This window comes from Triticum aestivum, chromosome 2A (genome assembly GCF_018294505.1).
Source record: "Triticum aestivum cultivar Chinese Spring chromosome 2A, IWGSC CS RefSeq v2.1, whole genome shotgun sequence".
NCBI lineage: Eukaryota > Viridiplantae > Streptophyta > Magnoliopsida > Poales > Poaceae > Triticum > Triticum aestivum.
Window position 1 is genome coordinate 772,618,541 of NC_057797.1, and position 4,947 is coordinate 772,623,487.

General features: G+C 44.1%; 1 pseudogene; it reads left to right on the plus strand.

Moving 5' to 3' along the window:
- The first annotated feature begins 669 nt into the window (after positions 1–669).
- Positions 670–1,018, plus strand: LOC123038270 (uncharacterized; annotated as a pseudogene).
- The last annotated feature ends 3,929 nt before the right edge of the window (positions 1,019–4,947 follow it).

The window sequence follows — 4,947 nt, forward strand, 5'->3', positions numbered from 1 at the left end:
TATCTCCGCTCCGCTCCGCTCCGCTCCGCTGCACTAGTCACACTCCCACCCCTCTCTAAAGGCTCAAGTACTCTACCCACTTGCCACAACCATTACCACGCCTGGCACAATTGTCGCCAGATGAGACCATGGTTTTGGGAACCGCCCGATAAAAACGGATACCGGGCGGTTACCGTGTTTCTCGGCGCCCCACGAGAAATACCTATCCCGAGCAAAAAATACCGATATTTTTGAATAATTTAAATTTGAACGCTCAAGGTCTGATAAATAAGCTTTGTTTCTCATTTTAAATAGTGCCCTTACTATGGCGTAGTGGTAACCATCTGTTACACCCCTCGAGGGGTAGCTGGTTCGAGTCCTCCGTCCGCTCTTTAGTTTGCTAACTAGCCCACGTAGTTGAGGTACTACTGAGCTACTACGCCTTTTGTGATTGGCATCAGTTCAAGATATTATTATATTGAATTTACAATTGTTTGAATTCAAAATTCAATTGTAAATTTCGTCCAAAATTTGTTCGGTATTTCTCGGTAACCCGTCCGAAATTTGTTCGGTATTTCTCGGTAACCGTGGTTACCGGGAATATCGCCCACCCACGAGAAAATTTGCCTATTTGGGATCCAAAACCTTGGAAGAGACAAGGATTGCTAGCAAGAGAGCAAGGAGGTGTCAATGGCGGACGAGCAGTACTACGCTGGCCCGCGTGGGGCGCCACATGGGCTGGCTGGCGGTGGTGGTGGGGCTGCTGGTTGCGTGGCCGCTTTTCGTGGGTGGCCACGGCGAGGCGGTCACCGATGCCATTGCCGAGCTGCTCGGCCCTGTGGGCCAGCTCCTCCTCCCTGTCGGGCTCCTCCTCTCCTCGGATCACGGCCCTGGTGTGTTTGTGTTCGGCGGCTCGCCCGACACCGTGCTACACGTCGGGGGATCCCCCATCGGCATGGTGGTCATGTTGATCCTCATCCTCGCCCTTCTCTACTACCGGTCCGTGCTCTTCGGCGGTGGCAGAGACGACGACGAGTAAGCGCCTGCCAGTAGGTAGAGTCTCATCTCGGGGTGGCTGGCTGGTCTGCTTGATTGGTACTAGAGTCTAATGCCAGCAGTAAATAAAGAAGTGACAACTTTGCGTTTAACCTGTTCCAAGTGTTGCATTCCAATCTTGGTCCAACTGGCATCCATCTCTCCCAAAGACAAAAATAGTTGGAACTGAATTTGACTTGGTCTGTGTCTTTTGAACCGATAGTGAGACGCTAGCTGCAACTGCCTCGTACCGTGTACAGTGTACTACTTCAAAAAGATCATGGTGTTCTGCTGATAGTAGCTGAAAATGAAAACATAACTATGAATCTCCAAAAGGAAGAAAAAGAAAAAAATGGCAATTTGAAGAAATTTCACGGGTTGTTTAGCTGAACCATCCGTGTACTAACAAGTGACGATAAACTCATTCTAGGCATGAAAGTAGCTTGCTTACTACTTCGTGGTATCTTATGGTTCCTTTTTGTAAATAGAAATGCGCTTCTTTGTTCTATGTGTACCGGATCGGGGCTCACTTACTCTTGAATGACGTGGTAGGGGAGTTCCGCGGGTGTACTAATGTGATTTGGAAGTGAACTAGCTAGAAGCAATATGTGCGCTTTGCCGCGTTGACGTGAGCACTCTGTGCTATGATGTTTTGCAAAACAGCTTGCTTGTACTAACAAATTACAATTTAGATAATTTGGATATAGGCAGAACACCATGATTGTTGCTTTTAGGTAGATGACAAATTGTTGTTTACTATAATTTGTGATGAAATTTCACAATTACAATTTGCTCGTACAGAAAATGTAAAATTTTGTCACAAATGATAAATTGTTGCTTTTAGGTAAAAGATAGTTGGTTTAAACTTTCAAGAAAAGACTGAATCTCTGATTTCGTTAACAGAACTATTAATCAGTACAAAGTCACGCAGAATATTATTAAGAAAATTGCAAACAACTCATCGAAAATGGGTACCAACAGCAATGACATTGACACAAAAAAGAGGAGAAAACCCAAATAGTAAAACATAGTAACATATTTTCAATAACATAGTATAACCCAAATAGTAAATAACCTTTTCAAAAAATATTATGCTAAGCCATTCTGTTCAATACATAGTAACTATGTTGTCAGAAGCAAATGTGCGTCTTGCTGCATGCTTTTCCTTTTTCATTGTGTATGAAACTCTCATTTTTATATCCGTTTTAATAATTCAATAGTCCAATAATATAAAAAATAAATTCAGAATTTATACTAATAACTTTATTTTCTAATAAATAATGTCATTTTGCTATGACAAAACAAAATTTATTTCGCATCTAACAAACACGGAAGATAGCGAAACTTGGATCAATAAGTGTAACTAGGTACAAGAATACAAAAAAGTTTTTTTTTCGTTTTCGGGGGAAGGGACTTCCATTAACTTAACCTGGATCAAAACGATCCAATTCACAAAGGTTTACAACCCCATTTGGGCCAGACCCTATCTAGACTGTGGTCTTAACATCAACTCGACCGATCCTAACAAGTTCATGACCTATAGAATTTTTACACCTGATCGCATTAACTATCACCTTCCTTTCTCCTCTGACCAAGGCCTTTATATCCTGAACAAGGCAAGCATCACATGATATGTCTGTGGTGATTTGATTAATAATCCTCGCTGACATTAAACAATATGTTTCTAAGATAAATGGTTGCCAGCTCCATTACAGAGCAAGTGTGACATCCTCTCTGCATGATGCCAACTCAGCCACAGTGCATCATCGCATGGGAAGAGCTGAAAATTATGTGATGAGTGCTATCTCATCATAGCACCATGCATTCGGGGGGGGGGGGGGCGTTTGTACCATCATGCTTGCGCCTCCATTGCTAGCCTATTCAGTGAAAGCCCCGTCCATGGTAAGTTTGAGTCAGCCCGCCGGCGGTGATTCCCCTTGCTCATTCAGGGGTATGCTAGCATGACCACTAGCCTTACCAAGATCGGCTAGAGCAACAGCATGCATCAACGGGTCACATATGACCATCTTCCCCTTCACTACCTCTGCCTGAGGATGGTGCTGAATGCACAAGAGCGAGGTGTAGCCATTAATTAAGGAATCCTTCTAACACTCTCATGGGAGGATTCTTCTGTGCGTGATCTTGTTGCATGCATGCCAAGATTGCGATAATGTCATCAACATCACAATGCACGACGTGTCCGGCAACGGGTACAAAACATCAAAGAGCCAGTCTAGCCCAATGTTCCGGATGGCCTGAATATTCAGTAGCCCAGTCCATTTCCATCGCTTGGCATAGGTCCACAAATCTGGGAAACCTGCACATCACATGGAAACTATCCTCGCATTCCACACCACAGAGAAGGCACATTTCGTTAGTTTCCAAATTCCACAAAATTTATTCGCACATGTAGCGAAGGAGTTGGAAATGAACTGCCACACAAAAACCCATACCTTTGGGAAGCGTGGCACCCCCATATGGTCTTTCAGGTGGCACGACGACCATCGGGTGCCCTTCTCGATGCGCTCGCCAATGGATGCTTGCACTCGTCCATGGTGAAGCGGTAAGCCGACCAAATGGAGAACACACCATATATCTCAGGTGCCTAAGCGAGGACGTAATTAGAGACTCGAGTGGATGTCATAATGCTGGTAATGACGTCGATATCGACTGAGAGGAGGTGTAGTCGAAGGAGGTCCATCCACCATACTCCATCGAAGTCCATACTGTTAAGATCATCACACACCGACCTAGGAAGTTTGAACATACACATCAAGTAAGTGGGTATGGCCCGTGCGGTCGTGCCCACTGCTTTGATCATCATCTCTTTGCCTGCAGAGGATAGAGTGTCTCCCAAAGCAATAATTCTTTGAAATGCTATTCTTAGGTAAATTTTGTACAAAATCTGTACATACTAATGCATTCCCATTTGTAACCACTTCCCTGATTTTAGCTAAGTGCCACAAAATGTACTAGTATGTAAAACTTTTTGTAGAATGTGTACACAAGAATAGCTATCATGGAAAACATAGTATACTCTAAATTATGCCATCAAACACAATGTAGAAAATGTCTGGTTCCATTACATGTACTTCCCAAAGGATTAAGTTTTTCAAGAGAACAACATTAACTTTGCCCGTGGATCCTTTTTTCGAAGACGTGGCCGGCTTGCCAACACTTATATACTTGCTTCCATGTAATCAAATAAAATCCTGAGGTGAGAACACAAACTTACTATGCATTGTTGCGAACTCGAATTTTATCCAACGGCTGAGCTCTTCCAGGGACGGATCAGACGGTCTATAACGCATCAAGGAGAATATCGGACGGCCAGAGTTCGCTAAGCTCTGAGGAGGCCCAGGTTTAGACGTGAATCTAACTATGGGATATGATGCTAATGCTATCAATCCAACAGACTCCAAAATACATATCATGTAGATAAGTAGATATCATCTTCGTACTCCTATCATGCGTATTGTGGTCTAGCCGGGACTCGGGTCCCTATCACCCCAAGTGGAAATAGTAATATGATTACCATCAGCCTGTTGCATCCCATAGAACTAGCCAGGGAAAGGCCGTCCCGCAGAGCGGTCGCCTATGTCCTCGTGTCACTGACATCATGAAGTGTTCGGTTGAGAATAGCTCTAGTTCCTCCAATTTTACTCTCTATATCAAAACCCGCATCTACATAAGCTTAACGTGACCATCCTTTGGCCGTGTCCACCCATGCCTAGCTACGCGAACACTGGTCTTCTTCTTAGCCCTCGCGAAGTTTGTAGCCTGTGTGAATATTGCTTGAGTAGACCTGATAGGGAGTTCAACTCTCTCGCCATGAGTTGCCTGTTGGTGCTTCGACCAAACATACCAGGTTGTAGTGTTGACTAGATCAGCTCTGAGAACATTTGGAAGAAGTGGCGCTGGCGAAGAGTTATC